The sequence below is a fragment of the Mesocricetus auratus genome, unplaced genomic scaffold (genome assembly GCF_017639785.1).
Source record: "Mesocricetus auratus isolate SY011 unplaced genomic scaffold, BCM_Maur_2.0 Super-Scaffold_100691, whole genome shotgun sequence".
Taxonomy (NCBI): domain Eukaryota; kingdom Metazoa; phylum Chordata; class Mammalia; order Rodentia; family Cricetidae; genus Mesocricetus; species Mesocricetus auratus.
In genome coordinates, this window is record NW_024429267.1 from 33,354,818 (window position 1) to 33,380,928 (window position 26,111).

The window sequence follows — 26,111 nt, forward strand, 5'->3', positions numbered from 1 at the left end:
GAGTAATTTGGAGGTCAATGGCTGGAGTAAATCCAAGTGTATTAATAACAAACAAAGTTATAAGCAGACTAATTTTGTGAACAGAGAAAGAACTTTAGACTTGATTCTTAAAATTTTCCATTGAAGTTAAAGATACCCAAAGAAAAATGCAGATAAGTGAAAAACACGGTGAATGTTCACAAACTGAACTCAGGTGGATAATCAGACTTCAGACATAAAATGCAACCGTATCAGCCCCTTGAAGCTGACACCATGTCTCTTTCTGCCTCCTTTGTGTTCTCTCCTGAAAAGGTGGCTGTCCTGAGCCCAACAACGTGTCTTAGTTTGGGTTTTTAATCCAGATTTGACTAAAGATATAATACAAAAGGCAAAATTCAAAAAAATTTCAGAAAATAGACTTTGTCATATCAGAGTCTACAAAAATCCTGAAATATAAGAATACATACAAAGGAAAAAAACTGATAAATTTTACTACATCAGGATAGAGAATTTTTGTTTATCATCACAAAAGCAATAGGGAGTCTGGTGAAACCTGAGAGAGAAAGAAAAACACTGCAGTCAGACAAACAATTCCCCTGGTATCTGTTCCAGAATACACGAGGAATCCCCCTAAGTCCATGAGAAACATGCTGCCAATTAGTTTTTGAAATGGACAAATGAAGTCGGCATACACGCCACTGGAGATTTAGTCTTCATGGCAGTCTATGTATCACAAAATGTTTGATGTGGTGATTACCCAGGGAACTCAAAAATGAAACCATAACTCCAAGATTGGTAAAAACTAAAACAGAATGTACAGCTAGAAGCAGAAACTGGAGTAGACTCTGACTACAACCTCAGGTCTGAACACTAGTCCTGTATTCTTGATCAAGTTGCTATTCTTTATTTTTTGCTTTCTATCTGTAAAATGAAGCCAATAATTCTTCCTACCCATTTTAGTCCACTTTCTGTTGCTAATACCAAGAAAAGAACATTATTTGTGTTAATGGTTCTGTCCCAGTATTGAGGGCCACATCTAAGGGTGGACATTTGGTGGCAGAGTTCTGAACTGGGCAGAGCTTCAAATGATGCATACATAATAAATAAATAAATAAATAAATAAATAAATAAATAAAAGAGAGATGGGAACACAAGAGGAACCTAGATCAATCTACTGTCAAGATAACCCATCAATCCATTAATTGTCTAACTGGACTAATCCATTCATAAAGGCAGAGCCTTGATCACCTCTTAGTATCTCATAATGGGGAAATTTTAACGTGGGTTTTGAAGGGAACAAGCTGTATTCTGACGATAGCACTAGCTCATGGGGTTACTGTGATGGACAAATTAATTATTATGTGCGAAGTGTGAGAAAAGGGCCTGATGTGGTGAGAATTTTATTTGCTAATTGTGTGCCTTGGGGTCAGGTTGTTAGGTCACCAGGCACTGAATTGATTATGTGTCATTTATTTCTCTGATGCCTGTCGTCTAAGAAACTCAACCCAAAGTACTGTCAGATTTATTATCTAACAAGGGCTTATTCTCTGGTTTACGGAGAATTGCCATCTGGTTACATTCTCTGATGGCAGACATGGAACTAGAGAAAGCTGTCATGTCTGCTTTTATAAGGGCACTGAACCCGGGGTCATAGATCTACATACTTACCCCAACCAGAGAAGATGCTTATTGCATCAGGAATGGGCTGAGAAGGACACAACCATTCAGTCCATGGCTATGTTAATAATTGTGACAGTAGGAGGACCGTGGGCCTTTTGCATTTTCTGCCTATATTGCCTTCCTAATGACCTTCCTCAGAATAATGGATTATTATATACTTTCAGCCCAGCCTCCTAAACTGTAGTCTCACATATTTATATATCTTCTCAACACAGGCATGCATTGTATAATGTTCTCCTAAACTTTAACATGCCTATCTACTCATACAAACACCCACACAGGCATACCTCCTTACTGAGAGCCTTCCGTCTTTCCCTTTGTTCAGGCCAAACCTTTTGCTGTTGACTTTAATTTCTTTATTTATCTTATATCCTAACTTTGGCCTTTAGAAAATATTATCATAATATTATCATGTCTACTTCCAGTGTTTGTGTGTGTGTGTGTGTGTGTGAGTGTGTGTCTCCCCTCTTCACAATCCGATTACCACCACGCTCACCCAGGATGCTGACATCTCCCAACTAAGCTATTACATTAACCTTCATACTGGCTTTTCTACTCAGCCCTGGATCCCTGCAGGCTACTCTCAACAAAGCAGCTGACTGATGATGCTACAGAAGAAGCAGGACCTTCTGTTCATCCTCTAAAACCTTCCAAGACCTTCCCATCTTCCTCAGTAAAAGCTTTAATTCCCGGAAAATTCTGTGTGTCCCTGAATAATCATATACTGTGTTTCCATTCTGACTGTCTCTATTTACACTCCATCTGCTTCTTCTTTGGGGACTTCATATTGCTATTCACTGTGTCTGGAGTGTTCTAGATGCTGACTCGGCTTACACCTCACTTTCTTTCATACCTTAACCTAAATGACATTTTTTCATTGACATGTTCTTTCAACACTCTCCAAAACCTCAACACTCATTGCCATGCTTTATATCTCCTGTGGTGGTTAGAGAGAGAATGATCACCATAGGTTCATATGTTCAAATATTATGTGATAAGAGAGAACTAAATTCAGGTGATGGATTCTTGGGCCATGAAAGAGGATATAAAACTACTTGTCTTTCTACTCTTCCATTGATTTTCATTGTTTTAGCACTGGATAGGTGCACAAAAATATATTTAATAGTGAAAGTATAAAATCCAATGTTAAGTTCCATAGCTCCAAAATGGCTATTCTGACTACAGAAGTTTGTTGAGACTCATAGACCTTGGGCCTTGTTAATTTTGGTGTCTAATTTTTTTATTTGCAAGTTCTTCATAATAAGTTTTAATAAAAAGTGCTGGCAAATCTCAGGAACAAAATGTTTAGCAATATATGCAACATAGTTTTATTACTATGACTTTCAAAACATGAAAGTAAAATTAATTTTTAATATATACAACAAAATGCAAAGGAAAATGAGACAACAGTCTTCTGTTTTAAGAGAATGACTAGGAGAGGGATAAGAAATGACAGGATTGTGGAGTGATTATAAAGGCAATGTTGTGTTGTTTTCTTTTTTGTTCTTCTTGTTTATTTACTTGCACAGTCAATGGTAATTTACTGTCATGGTTACAAAAATATCACAGTAGACACCTTAGTTCAATCTACTAATTACCCTGTTGGTTTGGTCTTTACTTTTGCCAGGATCTCTACCTTCTTCAAAATGGGATTTCTTTTCTTTCATTCTGCCTCATGAGAAAACAATTTGAAGGGTCATGGGAAATTATTTGTTTCCTTGAAGCATGTACCCCCAGTATAAAATCTCACTAATCAGATTAGGTCCTCCATTCAGAGAATACCATATTTACCACAAGACTGACCAATCAGAGTGATTTGCCAAGGCAATTCACTTTTTGTTGATTTTGCCATAACTGCTCTTGTAGATTAGTTCATTTCCTGCCTTTAGCTTTTGGTCCCTCAATGTGCCGCTTAATTCCACAGTCCTCTGTGTGTTATGAAGCCTTGTAAAATGTGTCAGAGGTTCCATCCATTGGAGATCTGGCAAAGAGAGTGAAGATGCAATAGCTTATGGCATTGGGGTTCACACCACTGATGCCTCTGATTCTGGAGGCCGATTTCTTAAGTACATAGATATTGCCATATTTTCTTGCCATCTCAGCAATTCTGATATCAGTTCTGGACATTGTCCTATATTCTTGTGATAGTACTTAGCTTGTACAATGATTAATTTCCCCCCTTGCCTTTCAAAGTATCTAGGGAACAATTTTTTAAATCAGGCTCCTTTCCCTCAACTCTGCTAAATCTTTTATTTTTCCCTTAACGGTTTATGTACAACAGAAACCTTTGTTTCTCTTTCTTCTGAAACCCTCCTTAGTTCTGCCTATGAGATGCTTTTCTTCAACTGTGAAATGTATATAGATATTTACAGTATTTCTTGTTTCATGGTTATAATTGTTCTGTAATGGCTATTCCACAGCTAAGAACTAATTTTTGACATAAACCTAAAGGGAATAAAAGAAGATGATGAAAGAAGCTAACTGGCTGGTAGGAATTAGAGATGTTCCAAGCTCATAATTAATTAGGAATTTTAAGTAAAACAATAATAGTGTCCCTAAGTTCAACAAAAGATGATCATATTGTGTATTAATAAAATTTCAAGGAAATAACTGGTACACATGGATAGGGGAATGATGTTCTGTCTTGGAGGACAATTTTGTAGTATCACTTGAAACTAATCATAGGTAAAAATTCCTTTAGTATATGTTCAAGATAAGAACATTTTTGAAAAGATAAAAAGGTACTATTTTATTGACTATATCTTTTTAGATGAAAATATCTTGTGTGGTTGGAAATGCATCAAAATGGGTACAAAGAATGTTCTATCAACAATAACAAAAATTGCTTTTGAAGGACTCATTTATACATTGCTTGCTTAATTGCAAGTAATTAATTGTAAGTAAAAGCTGCATACCAAAAGTTACAAAAGAAATAAAGTAAAAGCCACATACCAAAATTTGCTAAATGCAGTTAATTAAATGTAGCATTTAATTAAAATTAAGCATTTATATCCCTTGGTGTTTATAATAGAAACCACAAAACCTAACTTTAATGAGGTAAGATACCAATGTGAGAGGTTAGGAAAAGGCACTCTTCACAAATCTAAAGAATGCACAATTCAGCAAAAAAGGAAGATAAAAGCAGAAATAAAAGAAATAGAAGATGAAACTACAATAGAGAAGAGCAACAAGGTCAAAGTTGTTCCTTTGACGAAACCAATGGAACAGACCATTCTAGTGAGTCAAAATAAAAGAACAAAAAATAAACATATCTATAAAAGAAAATGAGGACCCCAGCAGAGGCACTTTAGAGATTATAAAGATAAGAGTATGCATGAAAAATTTATGCAAATAAATCTGAAAGCTTAGATGAAATGGATAACTTTCTAGAAGCATAAGCTTTAGCAAACTGTCTAAAAAAAAAGAATGAAAGGAAATTAAACCAGTAACTAAAACATCCATTCACCAGAAGCATAAGACTGGTGCTTTTTTTAGATGACTTCAATTTAGCTTTCAATTTTGTTTTTTTTTATCATTTTTTATTTTAATTTTAAATAGCTTGTTTTACATGTCAATCCCAGTTCCCTCCCCCTCCCCTCCTCCGGCACTCCCCTTCCACCCTCCCTCCCACCCTATTGCCAAATCCTTCCACATAGGGGATATCTAGAGTCTATCATTTTACTCTTGGTAGGGTCAAGGCACTCCCCTAAGAGTCCAGGCTGAGAGCATCTCTCTTTGTGCTATAGGCACATGAAGACAGATTGTATACCAGGGATAGACACTGATCCACAGCTCAGGGCCCCATAGGTTGCCCAGGCCTTCTCACTGACACTCACATTTGGGGGGTCCAGATCAGTCCCATTCTGGCCTCCCCACTGTCGGTCTGGGGTCCAAGAGCACTCCCCTGTTCAGATCAGCTGTCTCTGCTGGTTTTGCCAGCCCATTCTTTGCCAATTTGCTCATCACTCCTCTCTCTCTGTCACTGGGTTCCTTGGGTTCAGTTCAGTGCTTAGTTGTGTGTTTGCCTCTGCTTCCATCAGTCACAGGATGAAGGCTCCCGGATGGTTATAGACATCAAGTTCATTATCAGGAATGGGCATTCGAGGTGGTCCTTCCACTATTGCTTAGCTTGCCAATTGATGTTATACCTTTAGATCACTCGAGGTCACTCTGGTGCCTGATCTGTCTTCGATCCTATGATTCCCTCTTCCCCCTATTTTACCCCCACCCCCTCAACTTCCTGTTCCCCCATGACCAACTCCCTTCCTCTTTACCCCCTCTATTCTTCCCAGGTCCCACTACCCCCTCGCCGTGTTCCCCATCCATTCAGAGGATCTTGTCTCCATCCTCTTCTCTTGGGTACTATGCATATATGCATATCTTTTAGGTTCTTTCCTGTTTCCCAGACTCTCTATCTGTGGAAGTGCAGACTGGCACTATCCTGATCCATATTTAAAATCCATATATGAGTGAGTACATACCATGTTTGTCTTTTTGCGACTGGGTTACCTCACTCAGGATGGTTTCTTCCAGTGCTATCCATTTCCCTGCAAATTATAGATTCCATTGTTTTTTACTGCTGAGTAATACTCCATTGTGTAAATGTACCACATTTTCTCTATCCACTCTTCAGTTGAGGGGCATCTAGGTTGCTTCCAGGTTCTGGCTATTACAAACAATGCTGCTATGAACATAGTGGAGCAGATGCCCTTGTTGTATGAACCTGCCTCATTTGGATAAATGCCTAAGAGTGGAATTGCTGGGTCTAGTGGTAGATTAATTCCCATTTTCCTGAGGAATCTCCATACTGATTTCCAAAGAGGCCGTATGAGTCGGCATTCCCACCAGCAGTGGAGGAGTGTTCCTCTCTCTCCACATCCTCTCCAGCATAAATTGTCTTCGGTGTTTTTGATTCTAGACATTCTGACAGGAGTAAGATGGTATCTCAGAGTTGTTTTGATTTGCATTTCAATTTTATAAGAATCTTTCAAGAGAAAAACAGGAAGCAGGAATGCGCACCTAGTACCATCATCACAGAGCTAACACAATACACAGGAGGTCAAAAGCAGTCCACATCAGTGTCTTAGTTGCTTTTCCTGAGGCTGTAATAAAATAGCTCAATTTATTCTGTCTATGGTTCAGGGATTCAGTCCATCACTGTGGTGAAATCATGCCAGCAGGAAGGAGTTTGAAGCAGTTGGTTATAGGGCATCCACAGTCAGGATGCAGAGAGGAATGCATGCATCCTGCTGCTCAGCTCTGCTTCTACAAGTGTGCACTTCAGGGTTCAGTCAGGAAAAGGAGGTGCCCAGAGTGGCCGGTCTTCCCACCTCAGTTAAAGTAATCAAGGTAATGCCCAACCAACATAGTCAGAGGCCTGGCTCCAGGTGAGTGTAGATCTCATCAAGTTGACAAGTGAGATTAATCACAGACTGCAATGAAAATGAATAATGTATGTCAGTCTCACGGGAACAGATATGAAGGTTTGGAAGAAAATAATATCAAGCTATATTCACCAATGTTTAAAAAAGCACTATCCACCAGGAGTTGGTAGTGCACACCTTTAATCCAGCACTTAGGAAGAAAAGGCAGGCGGATCTCTGTGAGTTCGAGGCCAGCCTGGTCTACAACTGAGTTCAAGGACAACCTCCAAAGCAATACAAAGAAATCCTGTCTCAAAAACAAATGTACAAACAAACAAAAAAGCACTAACCAACTTAGGTCCATCCTAGGGATAGACTGGAATGCTGACACTCTTACACTCTTTCTCCCTCCTCTACAACAGAACTCCCTAAGTCCTTAGGGGAAGGATTTGATGGAGACACCCCATTTAGAGCTGAGGGTTCTAAGAGTTCCACTCTCTGTACATTGTCTGTCTGGGTGGGGTGGTGGGTATCTCTGTATCTGTTCCCATCTGCTGCAGGAGGAAGCTTCTCTGATGGTAGCTGAGCAAGACATTGATCTATGAGTCCAGCAGAATATTGTTAGGAGTCATTTCATTACTATGTTCCTTTAACAGAACACAGTATCTGGTTTTGGTTTTCCCCCTAGGTCTCTGGCCTATCTAGTCTCAGGTTCTTGACATCGAATGGGAAGTTTGAACATATGTTAGTTATATGGTTTCTAGAAAAACAGAATCAAAAATAATTTTCTTTATCTGTTAAAAATGTTTAATTAAAAACTATAGGACATGACAGATGGTGGTAAAGTTTGGCATTATAATCTCTATTATATACTCTAGTACAGTGGCTCTCAATCTTCCTCATGGTGCAACCCTTAAATACAGTTTCTCAGGTTATGGTGACCCCCCAACCATAAAATTATTTTCACTGCTACTTCATAATTTTGTTACTGTTATGTATCACAATGTAATATCTGTGTGTGCCGATGGTCTTAAGTGACCCCTGTGAAAGGGTCATTCCACTCCCAAAGGAGGCACAGCACACAGGTTGAAAACCACTGGGCTACTAGGTTTGCCCTTTTATATGTGTTTTTATTGCTTTCTATCCTTTTGGTTTAAAGCCATAAGCATCCTGGATTGTGCAATTGTCACAATTTCCTTGCAAGTTCTAAGATGAATCCTTGCTCAATCCAGGATGTATGCCATGTACATTTTAGTATTATGTTCCTAAATGTCCATGAGGGAAGATTATAAAAGGTTACTCAATAGGGAATAAAATGTACTAAGGGTTCACCTCTATTTACACCTATCTGCATATACATTTCCTGACAATATTCAGTCTCAGAAAACAAGGCCTCACCAGCCAAATTAATGAGCTTTCCCAATGGCCACAACTACTACTAAATATCCCCAAAGCTTAACAACATGAAGAAAAATCAAGAATCGAAAATAGACATAACATACTTTAAAGAACTAAAGTATAATAGGAGTAATATAAAGCAGGTATAAAAAGATGCAAGAAAAATGAAAATGTTAAACTCCTTTTTTTTAAAGTTCACAAATAGGCAATCAACTTTATGCTTTTTCCACCAACACAGAGTTTGAAGCAATCAGTTAATGGAAAAGTCAGTTAAACCAGGAATCATTAAAACACATACACATACACACACAAGTCTTAGGCATTTGCTTTTGATTTACTATAGGTAAAAGTGTATTTATTCGTTAATTTTTTGATTACTTGGTGCATTAGTTAACTTCCCATTACTATGACAAAACACTCAAGTTCATCAGCTCATGAGCTATAAAAGAAATAGCTTATTTTGGCTCACACATTTACCTATGGCCACTTGGCTCTGTAATTGGAGTCTATGGTGGCAAAAGAACACCATAGGAGCATATTGCAAATGAGAGCATAGCGCATCGAGGGAGCTGAGATGCTGAGAGGAGCAAACAGCCAGTCCCAACACCCTCACTAAGGTCGCTTCCTCAGTGAAATCATTTCTTCCATTAGGCCCCATCTCCCCAAGGTTCCATCACCTCCCAATAGCATTGCAGGCTGAGGACCACACCCTCTAAAACATGGGCCTTGGGGGGTATTTTAGATACTGGCAAAAACAAAGGCAATTCTTGTTTTAAGCATCCACCTTTGAATGTTAGATTTTGAACTTGTCTTTAGTATACAAAGCGCCCCCAAAATATATTGACAAGAAAGTCTAGCTCTATTTCTCTCTCTTTAGGTCTGAGCTAAAACCACGACACTGGCAAAGTAATAAAACTAAGAATGCTCCTATATTTAAATATGCAGCATTTTACAGCTGTCTTGCTCACTGCTAATTTCATAGCATTTGCTAAAAAGCTTGTGTCAAGTCTTCCCACATGTTTAATTTAGTTCTGTAGAGAGTATCAGCTTTCCTACACACTAATTTGTAATACATCGATATGGCTAAATACACAATAACATACATAAAATTTAAAGCAGAGGTAACCAGGGCCAAGTGGTTTAGTCAGTAAAATGCTTGCCTTGCGATCATAAAGACCTGTGTTTGAACCCTAAAACTTACATTAAAAGATATCAAAGTGTTATGGAACTTGCATGTGATGCTGGGGTACAAGGGTGAGGACAAGAGGCAGAGACAGGCTGATACATGGGGCTTGCAGACCCACCAGCCTCGCTGAATCTGTGAGCTCCAGGCCAGTGAGAGATGATCTCCAAAGAGGTGGTAGACAGCACCCAAGGGATGACACTTGAGGTTGTTCTCTAACCTCTACTTGTATGTGGATACATGTACAATTGCACGCACACAAACATGCATACACACAAATGAACAGAAGTAAATGTGTCAGACACAAACAGATTGTGCAGCTGGCACACAGACTCTTGTTGAGCACAGCATTCGTGTGGGGGGACAAAAGTTACCTGTGCACCTGGAGAGGAACCTATGGGCCATCAGTGTTTGGTGTGTGTGATGCAGGAAACAGCATGTTCCACAGAAGCAGTGGAAAGGGAATTTCAGTAGCAGAGTCTTTCCCTGCACACAAGCAAGGGATTTGTTTAGCATGCTGAGTAGATTTTGGTATGTGCACAAGTATCCAAGAGAAATTTCTGGGAGAGCTTTGTGAGTTAACACTGTTGTGCCTATATACAAAAATAAAATCGTCCATCAAATCTAAGATAAAGCTCCCCTCCAGGCCTGATTTATCCATGCAAAGTTTTGATGCGAAAGTAGGGCAGCCTTCCCCAGAAACAAAAGGAAAGACCTTCTTACACTGTAGTAATTCATAATTTTTGACACTTTCCCTATATTTTAGAAGGCTGCAGTATCTTCAGTTCTAATAGACTCTCTGAAGGAGAGCTTTCTAAATCTCACTGAAAAAGAAAGCTCAATGAAGCTAATAGATACAAAATAAGAATTTTCTGGAGTCAACATAAGCACAGATAATCTATACTCACTATGTTTTAACTGTGTGCTCCAAAGTAATGGGTCAAGCAAACCTCATTTTTATCAACTATGGATTTATTGGTAGTCATGCCTTCATAAAAATCATTTGATAGTGGTTCTCAAGTTTAATGGTATTATCCAAATGTCATATTTTGTATCCTTCATTTCCATTGATTTCTCTGATTTATAAAAACTCTTTCACAGTTTCTACTTTCTCATCAGGCCCAGCAGAATCAATGTTCTGCTCTGGGCTCCTGGCTTTGTATTGAATGCCTTTCTATGGTCCATTCTGCCGGAGTTTAAAAAATTGAGCTCAGAGTCTTCTGAATAATAATGATATTCTTTAACCCTTTGCTTCTAGCTCTCTAACTTTTTCATAGACAAGTTGATTAACTCTCTAACCACTTAGAAAACAAATGTTAAAAAATGTGAATATCATTGTTTACATACAGTGTAAACTTGACTTTTATATAAATCCATTAGATTTAAGATCACATTGAAAGACCCAACGAAGCCGGGCAGTGGTGGCGCATGCCTTTAATCCCAGCACTCGGGAGGCAGAGGCAGGCAGATCTCTGTGAGTTCGAGGCCGGGCTGGACCGATAGCCTCCGAAACAATACAGAGAAACCCTGTCTCGTAAAAACCAAAAAAGAAAAAAAAAAAAAAAAGAAAAAAATAAAAGAAATACCCAATGAAAATATCAATGCTTCCTCCAAATTGTAAAATGTCTTCCTCCATCTTTTTGTTAAAACTGGACCGCAAAGCAAAAGTTTGACAGGAAATCTGGTCAAGTTAATAGTAAATAAGTTTAATTAGTATTCACATTCTTTTCCCTGAGAAATAAAGACTAATGGAAGTATGGTAAAATAAATTTTCTATAAAGTTCTGGTGCCTGGCATACTGTTTAAAAGTATGTAAGATTGCCTTCTTTAGAACGTTTGCCCACAGAAATTTGAATATGGCAAATGCATTAGCATTAATGATAGTGTTCATTAAGAGTAAAAAAAGCACAAAGCAGATTCCATTCTTGAAATCTTCAAGCTGATGATAGAAGACTGCTCTGTTTCAGACTCTGGCTTCAGTGTCTCCCTGCAGAACACTGGGGACAAAGCTTACACAAATGAAGGCCAATTTGATTCCAATATTTCCTATTGACCTGGTTAATCTAAAGCACTTAATTGCAAAAATAGCCAGTCCTGAAACCATACTGAATAATGTCCTAAAATGTAGACGTTTACAGTATTTTCATCAAGAAGTGATATTGTGTAGAGGCCAAACACAGCATGTGAGGTCTGGGGTAAATGTTTGTTGCCACAAGAACACATGGTTCTCCTGGTAGGCAAAGCATCAGTCATATCAGTCATATCTTGGGTGACTGTCATTCAGATGGATGACAAAGGCAGGGATGATGATACTCAGTTTGAAAGCCTAAAGGGACATCATTAGAAACCCTTTCTTCTATGTTGTTATGGGCTACATGTTTGTGCTCCACCCTCCCTATTCATGTGTTAAAATTAGAATCCACAGTGTAATTGATATTTGGAGAGGGGGACTATCAGGAGGTTCATGGCTCTAAGTTGATGATGGGAAGACATGAGAGGAAATTTTTTCTGCTCTCACTGTGAGGAGATATCCAGTCATCATAAACCAGGACAGGTAGCCTCATCAGACTCTGATACACATGCAATTTGACCTTGAACTCCCCACTTTTCAAACTTGACAGAAATAAGCAATTTGGTGTTGAATCTACCCAATCTGCAATACATTTATCATAGCAATCTACACTGACCAAGACATGAATATTCATCCTGTCCCTGCCCAGCTCAAGACTTTAGCATAGGCTAATGAGAAAGATGAAAAGATACAGAAGCAAGGTACTATAGCTAGAGAGAACTGTTATGGAAGCTGCAGGCTTTCAGTAATAATGATATGTCAAGGTAGATTCTTTAGAACAAATACTGCTGCCCTGATGGGGGATACGGATGGAGAAATTCTGTCTGTAACCGGGGTATAGATAACTTATCTCAATTTTACTACAAACCTAAAACTTCTCTTAAAATAGCCCTAGAGACATACACACAAGATGAATAAGACTAGAATAACTTAAATGAGAAAAACTGATTTTTTAAAAAGAAGTAAACACCTTTTAAAAATTAGTAATGTGTGGAAATTTTTATGCTAGTGCTTAATATCAATATCAGTGTGTCTCTGCACTTATTAATTGAGTGACTTTTTAAAAGAGCAATCTAATTTTTGCAATATATATGTATATATATGAAATATTGCCTCAACTCAGTAATTTTCTTTACCTAGCATTTATTGGTGAAACCACAGAAAAACTAATTATGTTATTCTACAACTTTATTTTTCTCAGAAGCTGTGCTGTCAAGTGTTCTGTAAAGTGGTTTCTCTAGAGAACTTACCTGAATGGATCCTTATTACCACAGTCCCCAACACACACAAGAGAGAAAGAGACAGAGAGAGAGAGAGAGAGAGAGAGAGAGAGAGAGTCAGAGACAGAGACAGAGAGACAGAGACAGAGACAGAGACAGAGAGACAGAGAGAGAATTGCAAACCAACTACCACCCTCAGTAAAATATTTGTTTTCCAGACTAAGAAGACTATTGAATGGAAGGGGGATTGCCTATCATAGACTTGGCTCTTGCTGTTATGTATTCTGTGAAAAGTCTTCTCTGCTGCCAGAGCCACGTGGAACAAAACAAAATGATACTCCAGATGATTCATTCTCTATGAACCAAAGAGTAAGAGAAGTAGTCAGCATGATTAAGTGGTAAATTTCATCTGAACACAAGGAAGGGGCTTTCAGGAGCTATATTACCACAAGATGCTATTTGCTCACTTGTGTAGCATGGTGGCCTGAATACGAATAGCCCCATATTCTCCAGCTGATGGAACCTCTTTTGAAAGGATTGTTGGAGGAGGTGTATCACTAAGGGTGGGCTTCATGGTTTCAAAAGCTCACACCATTCCCAGCGTGTGCTCTCTATGCCTCATGGTTGTTATATCAAGATTTAAGTTCTAAGCTAATTAAGTTCCCTACCTCGGTACCATATCTTTCTCCCTGTTTCCATGTTCTCCACAATCATGGTCATAGACTATACTCCTCTGAGGCAGTAAACCCCAGTAAAGTCTTTCTTCTATAAATTTTCTTGGTCATGGTGTCTCATCACAGTAGTAGAAAAGTAACTAAGACAAGTAGTCATAAGATTTCTGCCTTTGGCCACAGTCTATTACAGACCAAGCAATGCACTCACAAGGGTGTTGGAGAAATTAAGAATTTAGTAGATGTCTGAACTGACCACAGATTGATACTGTCTTTGAAATCTTGTGATCCTAAGTCATATATCTGTATGTTCTTACATCATAAAAATAGATCTAAGACCAATCTTATGTTGAGACCAATATTTCTGAACCTTGTCATCAAAATATACATGTCGTGAAACTGGAGACTTGAGAAGTACTCTTGGTATCATAACTTAAGTGTGATACTATAGAACCTGCAATTCAATAGAAAAAGAAAGAAATGCTGTAAGTAGAAAACCCTCCAGAAATGAGAATATTATTATCAATGTTTACTGGCTAAAGTAATTTGGCAAATTGAAAGAAAACAGCCTTCCCCTTAAGTTATAACCTTGAAGATTTCAAGAAAACCTGGTTACAGTAGTTGTTAACTATTCAGTTTAATGAAGCCCAATTCTTTGAAGTTGTAACTACATTTATTTCCTGTATTAACTTTACTGGCTTAATGATGTCTATCCATCTTCCTAAGATGTGTTTTGTTGTCTTTTTGTAGGCTGCACTTTTGAAGGAGTCATGGTTTTTAAAAGTCAAATTAGGTTTAGGAAAGAATGAAATGCAGAGGGTGAAAGAGGGCTGAGTAGCAAGTAGGAGTGCACAGACAGCCCCAAAACATCTCCAGCAAAGGAGTATTATGACAAGTGCTTATGACTACAGGAAATAGATAATCTCAATGATTTTACCTCTAGCAGAGAGATCACAGACAGAACAGCAACTGTGTAATATGCATCTGATCTGAGACAAGTAAAGTAATCCATACATATCACCTCTCTATAATGTTGTATGCAGTCATCTCATTACTCTAGAGCCCGGCTTCTTAAAATGTGGGTCAAGACTCCACATGGGGGATCATAGTTGAGTGTGAGGGTCATGAATATATTTGGTATTAATATAAGGTTTCTGATCATTCAACAAACAAAAATTGTGCATTCAAAAATGTATAATGAACCCAGGTGTTTCTAGAAGCATTCATCCCTATAGCATTGTGCAACTTCATTGCATCTTGGTTCTAAACACATGACACACTTTACACTGAGAATGCCTCAAAATACACAATACAGCCAATTCTTCCTGAAGGTCTTCTGCTCAGAATCAAGATTATTGTATGTTATGAATTGCTCCTGTAGAAATATAATTATTTAATTACAGAAAATAAGGATGTAGTGTTTTTCTGCCACCAATCTCTACATGTTTAAATTACTCTGTTTTGGATTGTATTGTGCTACAGTATTGATTTTTAAACTGCTATTTGAGTTGCTGACTCAAGTTTCTTAAAAAGTCATTCAGTGAATTTGGAATTGGAATTAGGACAAGATTTCCAGCAATTTCTGAAATGACTCTATTTCTGCATTTTGTACTGTATATGTGAAATGGCATTCTGAGCATTGATGATAATAAAAATCAAATTACTGACCAGTTCTGAAAAATGTTGAAAATTCTCTGCATCCTGTAGGATCAAATATTCAGTCAAGACTTCATACTTTATATAGAAATAAGCAAGTACATGCATCATATTACTGTGAAAAATTGCTTTAATCTTTATAAATGTTCAAATAAATTACACATCAAAATTGTTTTAAAAATGTATTCCCTTATGATTTGTTATCATTGGTATATATATCTTTGCATTTTATATGCCTATATGTTCAAAGTCCTGTAAAATTTCTTGGGTAGGAAGGGATCGCAAGCAGACAAGCTTAATAAGCCCCCATCTGAAACACAGTGAAGGTCTGGAGTTTCTTTGAGGGAGAAATGGTGAATCAGAAAGGGCTCAGAGGGAAATTAGTCTTTAGCAAGAAATAAGTTTTCTCTTGTTGTTTCGAGTGTATAAAGGGGTTGGCCTTTATGGATAGATGATATTTGGGAGAAAATGAGTATATGCTGCCTTAAGTCACCCTTCCTTAATTAGCTTCCATTAACAGGCAAAAATATATTAACTGATTAAAAAGTAAATTTTGGCTAAATTTACTTCTTTTCATTAAGAAAAATGCAAGTGAAAACTATCTGGTCAGAGTCTCATGTATCTTCCGTTCCAATCCCAGAGCTGTTTCAATGAACAAACACAATATGAGTATAAATATATGCCTCTCAAACTCTGAAATACTGCAGGTGCTCACTGCCAAGTCTATGAGCAAGCACCATACCCAAACATGAACTTTCTTGGGGAAGCCACACCTTCTTGCAGAAGTAGCCTAGACCTTGGACCAAACTCATGATAACTCCATTTCCCAGTCCTGTGTTTCACTTGGACAAGTACATGCATACCTTAGATGCAGTCTCCCCAGCTATAAAGTGGGAAGAACAGTGTCACAGCATGAGTGCAGGTCGTTGCAACATAGCTTGCTTAGAAACAATCTTAAGTTAAAGTCCTTAATGTCTGCCAGTTTGTTAGGTCCTACAAACCTGGGAGTTCTTCAGCATTATTACTATTTTAAAAGTAGTAATGCTGTTATTACTAGAAGAGTCTCCAAGGAGTGCACTTTACCAATAGGTAACTAAGAAATTTCATCTTGCTCTGTGGTAAAATAGTTCTCAGAAGGTCCCAGTGATAAAGACCTTCATGATATCTCATCTCTTATACTACAGCCACAAAGATGACTGGGGGGTTACTTTGGCAAAATTTCTCAGTATGTAGAACTAAGCAATTATATAACACTGTTGAACAAAACTTTATATTTTCAATATTTCACTGTAATGGACATAAATTCCACAGTGCAGAGATTTTTACAAAATTCACTTATACCCTAGTTTATTAAAAATAGAATCTATGCATTCAACAGTATTTACTGGTGAAAGCTGAAATGTTTTCAACAGAACGATCCAATGTACCCACAGTACAATTCATAAAGTATTTGCCATGTACCCTTGAGGGTCTAAGGTTCATTGCCAAACCCATGTCACAAAGCTTTGCACAGGGAGGTAGAGACTGAATTAACCTTGAAATTGTTGGCCATACAACCTAGCTTAATTGACTAAAGTCCCAATGAAATAACCTACCTCCAAAAAGGGATTGGCTCCTAAGGAACATCTCAAGTTGATCCCTTGCCTTCACATACACATATACATAGCCATACATATTCACCAGCACATATACACCCAGAAAGAAAAAGACAAAGAAAGAGACCCCAGTAAAGAAAACAAAAAAATTCTATACAAATTTTAAAAAATACATGAATTCTGGGATAAAATTCTACAAAAAATAAGATAATATTTTGAGTCTTCACTTCATTTTTATTGCAATTCATACTGCAGCTTACTTCAAGCCCTGGTGTGCTGGTTAGGGTTTTGTTTGTTTGTCTCATTGGTTGGTTGGTTGGTTGGTTTTTATGTATTTGTTGATTTGATACAAACTAGAGACACCTAGGAAGAAGGAAATTCGATTGAGGAATTGCCTCCATCAGACTGCCCCATGGGAACTTTTACATATATATATATATATATATATATATAATTTTTAAATTTAAATTAGAAACAAGGTTGCTTCACATGTCAATTCCAGGTCCCTCTCTGTTTCCCTCCCCTCCGCCCGTGACCTCCCACCAACTGCCCCCAATATCCCCTCATTTCCCCAGGGAGGGTAAGGCCTTCCATCGGGGTGTCCATAGTCTGTCATTTCATCCAGGGCAGGGCCTAGACCCTCCCCCAAGAATTCAGAGTGAGAGTGCATCTCTCATTGTTGGATGGGAGTCCAAAGTCAATTTGTATACCTGGGATAAATACTGATCTACTTACTACCTAAGGTTCAATAGATTACCTAGGCCTCCTCACTGACACCCACATTCAGGGGATCTTGATCAGTCCCATGCTGGCTGGATTCCCAGGCATCAGTCTGGGATTCAAGAGTTAACCGTTGTCAGGTCAGCTGTTTCTGGGGGTTAAACCAGTCCAGTCTTAATCCCTTTGGTCATCAGTCCTCCCTCTCTGTCTCTGGCTTTCTTGAGTTCAGCTCAGTACTTAGCCGCGGGAGTCTGCCTCTGCTTCCATCAGCCACTGAATGAAGGTTCTCCTTCCCAGACTCTCTGGCCATGGGATTGTAGGCTGGCACTCCCCAGATCTATGTCTAAAATCCATATATGAGAGAGTACATGCCATGTTTCTCTTTTTGTGACTGGGTTACCACGCTCAGGATGGTTTCTTCTAGTGCCATCAATTTGCCTGCAAATTTCAGGATTCTATTGTTTTTTTTTTCTGCTGAATAGTACTCCATTGTGTAAATGTACCACATTTTCTCTATCCACTCTTCAGTTGAGGGGCATCTAGGTTGCTTTCAGCTTCTGGCTATTACAAACAATACTGCTATGAACATAGTGGAACAGACATCCTTGTATGAATGGGCATCTTTTGGATATATGCCTAAGAGTGGAGTTGCTGGGTCTTGTGGTAGGTTTATTTCCATTTTTCTGAGGAATCTATATATTGATTTCCAAAGTGGCTCCCACCAGCAGTGGAGGAGTGTTCCCCTTCCACCACATCCTCTCCAGCATAAATTGTCATTGGTGTTTTTGATTTTAGCCATTCTAACAGGAGTGAGATGGTATCTCAGAGTTGTTTTGATTTGCATTTCCCGGATGGCAAAGGATGTTGAGAACTTTCTCAAGTGCCTCTCAGCCATCTTAGACTCCTCTATTGAAAATTCTCTATTTAGTTCTGTAGCACACATTTTAATTGGATCCGTTGGTGTTTGGGAGACTTGCTTCTTGAGTTCTTTGTAAATTTTGGAGATCAGCCTTCTGTCAGATGTGGGGTTAGTGAATATCTTTTCCCATTCTGTGGGCTGCCTTTTTGTCTTGCTGACTGTGTCCTTTGCCTTACAGAAGCTTCTCAATTTCAGGAGGTACCATTTATTACTTGTCGATCTCACTGTCTGTGCTACTGGTGTTATGTTCAGGAAGCTGTCTCCTGTACCAATTCGTTCAAGGGACTACCCACTTTCTCTTCTAAGAGATTCAGTGTGGCTGGATTTATGTTGAGGTCTTTGATCCATTTGGACTTAAGTTTTGTGAAGGGCCATAAATATGGATCTATCCGCATTCTTCTACATGCCAGCATCCAGTTATGCCAGCACCATTTGTTGAAGATGCTTTCTTTTTTTCCATTGTATATTTTTAGCTTCTTTGTCAAAAATCAGATGTGCATATGTGTGTGGTTTAATATCAGGGTGTTCAATTCGATTCCATTGGTCTACCTGTCTATTTCTGTGCCAATACCAAGCTGTTTTCAGGACTATAGCTCTATAATAGAGCTTGAGGTCAGAAATGGTGATGCCTCCGGACATTGCCTTGTTGAACAGGGTTGTTTTGGCTATCCTGGGTCTTTTGTTTTTCCATACAAAATTGATTATTGTTCTTTCAAGGTCTGTGATGAATTGTGCTGGTGTTTTAATGGGGATTGCATTGAATCTGTAGATTGCTTTTGGCAGGATTGCCATTTTTACTACATTGATCCTACCTATCCAAAAGCATGGGAGATCTTTCCATTTTCTGAGGGCTTCTTTAATTTCTCTGTTTAAAGACTCAAAGTTCATGCAATACAGGTCTTTCACTTGTTTGGTTAGCGTTACTCCAAGGTATTTTATGTTGTTTGTGGCAATTGTAAAGGGTGATGTTTCTCTGATTTCTTTCTCAGCCCTTTTATCATCTGTATATAGTAGGGCTACTGATTTTCTTGAGTTGATCTTGTAGCCTGCCACTTTGCTGAAGGTGTTAATCAGCTGTAAGAGTTACCTGGTAGAGTTATTTGGGTCATTTATGTAAACTATCATATCATCTGCAAATAGTGAAAGTTTGACCTCATTCATCCTTTCCAATTTGTATCCCTGTGATCTCCTTTGTTGTCATATGGCTCTGGCTAGAACTTCAAATACAATATTGAAAAGGTATGGAGAGAGTGGACAACTTTGTCTTGTTCCTGATTTTAGCGGAACTGCGTTGATTTTCTGTCCATTTAGTTTGATGTTGGCGGTTGGTTTGCTGTATATAGCTTTTATTATGTTGAGGTAAGTTCCTGTTATTCCAGATCTCTCCAAGACCTTTATCATGAATGGGTGTTGGATTTTGTCAAAGGCTTTTTCAGCATCTAGTGAGATGATCATGTGATTTTTGTTTTTCAGCTTGTTTATATGGTGGATTACATTGATGGATTTTCATATGTTGAACCGTCCCTGCATCCCTGGGATGAAACCTAGTTGATTGTGCTGAATGATTGTTTTGATGTGTGCTTGGATTCGATTTGTCAGTATTTTATTGAGTATTTTTGCATCAATGTTCATGAGGGATATTGGTCTGAAGTTGTATCTTTGTGTGGCTTGGGGATCAAGGTTATTGAAGACTCGTGGAAAGAGTTTGGCAACGTCCCTTCTGCTACTATTGAGTGGAATACTTTGAGAAGAATTGGTATAAGCTATTCTTTGAATTTCTGGTAGAATTCTGCACTGAGGCCATCAGGACCTGGGCTTTTTTTGGTTGGGAGACTTTTGATGACTGCTTCTATTTCCATAGGGGTTATAGGTCTATTTAAATTGTTTATCTGTTCTTGATTTAATTTTGGCAAGTGATAGCTATCTAGGAAACTGTCCATTTCCTTTAAATTTTTGAATTTTGTGGAGTATAGGTTTTCAAAGTATCACCTGATGATTCTCTGAATTTCCTCAGAGTCTGTTGTTATGTCCCCCTTTTCATTTCTGATTTTGTTAATTTGCATATTCACACTCTGCTGTTTGGTAAGTTTGGACAAAGGTTTGTCTATCTTGTTGATTTTCTCAAAGAACCAACTCTTTGTTGCATTGATTCTTTGTATTGTTTTCCTAGGTTCTACTTTTTCTTAATTAACAACGATTGGTGTGGGAGAGCCTTTAGGGATGGTGCCACTCTGGGCTGATGGGCCTGGGTTGTATAAAATATGTGAATTGAGCAAGTCATGACCAGTAAACAGTATTTCTCAAGAGGTGTCTTCTGCCCCTGCTTGAGTTTCTACTCTGACTTCTCTCAATGATGGACTGGGATGGGAATGAATAAGCCAAATGAGACCTTTCCTCCCCTAGTTGGTCTTGGTTGATGTTTTAGCACAACAACAGAAAGCAAGCTAGGACATCCAGTCATGATGAATTTCAGTGCCTCTCTTTCACTACATACATGAAAATCACTAGATGTGTTAAACTCTCCTAAACCTAAGTGATGTTGAAGAATTCATGTGAACTTAAATTAATATATAATTATTTATAAATTTAAATTAATATTTGATAACTAGATGACACTGAATTATGTAAAATTTCTCCACATGAATAATGATTATGTGATCAAACTTCATATTTTGGAAGAAATAGGAAAATGTCCGTGAGAATTAGTGATTAGCACGCTTCATAAAATGTGATTTCTTAAGTTCTTAGAAAGGAACTCATGCCGGTCTGCATAGTGTGTAGTGAGTGTTTGCTGAACATTGCTTGCTGAGCAAAGTTGTTACTTGATGGACATGTGAACGGTTACCATGAGCTTCCAGAATATTAAAATAACCTATCCTCTTAGCAGTTTGAATCTTTCCAACTCTCTTTGGCACTGTTAGCTGGCTTTCTCTCCCCTGAAATACAGCACTGCCAAGCAAAGATTTCTTTTAACCTGGGTCACCTCCAAAAATTTGCATACCATGAATACATGCAAACAAAATAAATATGATTTATTATACCGATAACTAAAACGTTGAGTCAAGTTTCTTTCCCTGATCCCAAGTGGGAAGGACACAGATTAGCAATTTTTTACATTGAATTATGAGTTGAATAATCTGTTGCTATTGTTAATATTACTGACTTTGGGATGAAGCTTTTTTCTTTATATTTGTTCATCAATTTTTGCCTAAATTGGCCAGAGATTCCATTTCCTCAGTGACTGACTACTTGAGGCCTGACTTACACAATGATGTTTTAATAGTCAAGTTGGATTTGTCTGATGAGGAACTTGCTCTTGAGTACCTTTTGAAACATCTTTAGGAGGCTTTGCATGTGAAACAAAATTGAATTCACCCACAGATTTTCATTAAGTGCCTCAAAAAGGAAATAATTACAATGCCTGTTCATTCAGCCCATGGTGTTACATGCTAGAGCTAGACAGAGGAGTGCTAATCAGTGTGGCCGCCTTGCTATTAAAGGAATCTTTTTAAAATGCTAACAACTATCACAATTTAAAATACGTGAATCTATCAGATTGTCAAAGGTTTTTTAAAACTTGGTAAAAATGAATGTTGGCAGGAGTGTGGAGGAAAGGGTACCCTCTGCAGCCTGAGCAGAGATGCAAATTGGCTCATTCTCTCTGAAGGGCAGGCTGGTGGGATGCTCAAAATGGGAAATTAATGTATCTCCACTGACAGAGAGGACTGTGTCAGGAAATCTACCTGAGAAGCAATCACTCACTAGGAGAGAAGCCTGGACAAAGATGCTCTAGGCAGCATTGTTTATAAGTGAAGAGATCTGAAAATAACCAGGTGTCTGGGAGCAAGCACTGTGAAGTCAAGTTTAGTAGGAGGAAAGATACAGATGGAAAGTTTAGCACCTTCAAATTCTGTTGAGTGGAAAGAGGTTATCTGTACAAAATGCATAGAAAGTCATCCCATGTTGCACATGTGAACTATATGTCTGTGCTTAGACAAAGGGAGACACCATGGAAACAGATACTCTGCAGAAGGATAAATGCTGTTGTGTTGCTATTGTCTTTCTCTGTGTTGGAAAGTAGCCTTTAAAGAAAGCAGGAAGTGTACTAGACAGGACAAAGGTGCCTGGTAACTTCCTAGGAATACAGAGACACTGGTTAGCTGCTGACACAAAGCTAAAGAAGCAAATACTTGGAAGGGTTTTTATTTTACTTGAATATGCTGGTTCTAGTCTCATTTAATTTTTCAAACTATGAAAGGAATGGTTTCAAAGGAAAGAAAAGTTAAGGTAACTTTCCATAAAATAAGAAATGTGCACAAATAAGGATACCAACTACATGTTGGCTGTAAAGGAAAGCAATAAAACGTACTCTTATCTTAAAACAATAGTGAAGTCGAACCTACCAATTAATATGAAAATTATTACATAAATTTAATAAGACCCGAAATAAAAGATTCGTTTAAGAATCAAATAAATATACAGCAAACAATTAGAAAGTGAACTTAATTATGTTATACTGTTTACAATAGCAACAAATCATCAAATAGTAGTTAATCTAAGCAAAGATGTCTGAAATATTCATGCAGAAGTTACGAGGAGAAATTAAAATTGAAGTAATGATAAAGATAGGGAGAGTTTGTGTGTCAATTCCATGTTACAGAGCTATAAAGAGTTTATCTAAAAATTCAATGCAATTTCAACTAAAATATCAGCATGCTATTTTGTTCAAATTGACAAGATGATTCCTAGATTCAAAAGTCAAGAGGCAAAAATATGAATTCAAAAATCATAAAAAGAAAATAAACCCAGAACCATAGCATTGGCAGGAATGTGAAGCGACTGGGACCACTGGTGGAGTGGGAGTGGGCACTACCCCTCTAGAAGACGGCATGGTACCCCCCAATAATTCTGCAGAAAGGGAAACACATAACAACAGAACTCACCATGCTACAAACTGAAACAGCAGAAATGTTCACCTGCACTAGCATGAATAAGCAGATTATAAAATATTAATATAACAAAAACTGTCATATAAAAAATGAAGAATCTCACAAATATTCTATTGAGTAGTGGATGATAAAGTGGACATACTGTCTAGTTTTGTTCATATGAAACTGGAAAGCAGAGAAAAACAACTGGTGGTCATGTAAGTTCTAATTCTGGGGGAGCGTGTGTGACATGGAAGGGGCATGAGACCGATCTTGGGTGCTGACAATCCTTCTGTAAACTTTAAATTGTTGACATATCATTTATAGACCATATATAATTTTTTGAGTAATGAAGAATCAATAAAATTACTTTAACATATGTGAAACCAGACTCTATGTAATATTGTGATGCATTATGAGTCAATGTTACTTACGGGGGTCTGGCAGAACAGGCAACTGTGGGAACAAAGAAACAGATCCCAGAATGAACTTAAGTGCAAAGTGAAAGTCTTGTGCTGTGTATATGTACACAGATACTTATAATGTGTAGTAGATTTAAGTATGCTGAGTGAATAAATCAAACTAAAATTCAGCATTATCAAAAGGAAGAAGCTTTGTCAACTAAACACTCAAAACCATAGACCCAAAGTAAAATGAACAGTAAAAGCTCCCGTCCTACCTCAACTAACAGAAAGAACTGATTGTCCCATAGGTCCCTTTTCTCTCCTTAAGATGAGTGGCAGTCTGCAAGAATAATAAACTTTCCTATTATCTTAAAAAGGGTCAGAAAATTGTCCACACTCCTCTTAAAGCAGAAAGGACCTCCACTTTGTATTACGAGAAGTTAGATAAAAGAGCTGAAGGCTCAGCTCCCCTCTTAGCTATTTCTGCTGTGATCACAGATGCCTGTGGGTGGCTTCTGCCAGCATCCTTCTGACTTCTCATGCAGTGGAAAGGTGAGTGTCAGCATCCCATCACTCCCTAAAAAGCCCTGTTGAGTTGCTTTGGCTCCAAATATGCCATAATCATTTTGAACCAAATGTGGGGTGTAGAGAAATATGTGGATCTGAGTTATTTGGTACAGAATTCTGTGCTTCCTATCCAAGCTAGAGGGGCTTTAGAGGCCATAGAGTGTAGCCAGAGATTTTCTGTCCCATCCACCAGTCCCACAGACACTCATAGACACTCAGAGGCTTAATATTCATTATAGTTGCTTGGCCGATAGCTCGGGCTTATTACTAGCTTGCTCTTACATTTAAATTAACCCATTTCTGTTCACCTTTGCATTGCCACATGGCCGTCCCATTACCTCATTTTCTACATGTCTCGCATCCTCGGTGGCTGCTGGCATCTTCACCCGACTCTACCTTCTTTCTCCCTGTATCTCTGCTTGGATTTCCTGCCTAGCTATATTCTGCCCTGCCACAGGCCAAAACATATTTATGCATCAACCAATAAAAGTAACAACACACATTTGCAAAGTACAGAAGGGCATCCCACATCAATAGAAGCTACAGAGAATGAGGGACATTCTAGCGAGAAACTAGTGTGACCACACAGAAGAGGATGAATATATTCCTAGTCACAAAATGTCCTCTCCAGGGTAAAATACACGATAGACATTTTGGAGTGGATACACCATAGACATTTTGAACTTTGTATTGGCATTTGCTTATCGGTGTTAAAAACTATAGTGCTTCCCAGGACTGGGCATATTTCCATCCTCCTCCTTCCCTGGCCCCAAAAATTCAGATATTGGACCAGTGGGATGCTATTTGAAGGCAAAGGCTCAGGAAGTAGTAAGGTCCTGATCGTGGGTCCCTCATGATTTTAATCAGTGTTCTTATAAAAATAGATAGAAGAAAAGTAGACTCTTCACTTACCACAAGCAGGGGTAAATGAGAAAGAGGACCGTCTTCAACATCGGATCAGATGCCAGTTCCATCTTGTACATCTCAGTGTCCAGAATTATGGGAGACAAACTCCTTTGTTTATCCAGGCAGACTGGATCTTTCATTAGGGCAGCTCACACTGATTGATATAATGATGAGATCTTGCTTTTGGGAACAGTGAAGGCATAAAGAGATAGCAAAAGGTTATCCATCTTCTGTATTCCCTAGCCCGGTGTTCTACATTTGCAGTAGTTATGTGAGTGACAGTATTTGTTTACATTGCTGCCCTAGAATGAGAGCAGAGTGCTCACAGAAATTGATGATACTGCCACTGCAGAAAGACCATCTTGTTCCGAAGGAGCGGTGTCTTTTTTAATCCTTTCTTTCTATTACTGGTTTTAAATAATGCTTCTGACAAGATCCTGCTTCTCTTTCTGTCAACTGTCAGGGAACAGGTATTGGGCATTATTTGTGGGGCTGTAAATACATTACATGAAAAAATAATGAGTCCTCACAAAGTCGGAAGCAATGCCTCCAGAGACATTTACCTAACGTGATTTATGTAGGTCTGGGAATGAAGTTTCAGAAACTTCCAAATGGAAAGCCTGGATCATAAAATAAAGTCTCTGCCAAATCAGACTTTGGTAGAGCCCCTGGACACATTTCCCATCTACTTTTAATATGGAAATTAGAAAGCGCTTTTTATGTTCAACTTAAATTGTTTAGTTAATGGTCTAAGAATAACTCTGGGGAGTACCCCTCAGCATAGCATGTTATTACTCCATTCTTCCATCTGAGTCTGATGTATCTATTGTGTTCTTGCTGCAGAGGCTGAT

General features: G+C 38.3%; 1 protein-coding gene across 1 annotated transcript in view; it reads left to right on the forward strand.

The window, feature by feature from the left end:
* The window catches only part of Slc9a9 (solute carrier family 9 member A9), a 534,247-nt gene that overhangs the window by 300,113 nt on the left and 208,023 nt on the right, over positions 1-26,111 (forward strand). The window lies entirely within an intron of this gene.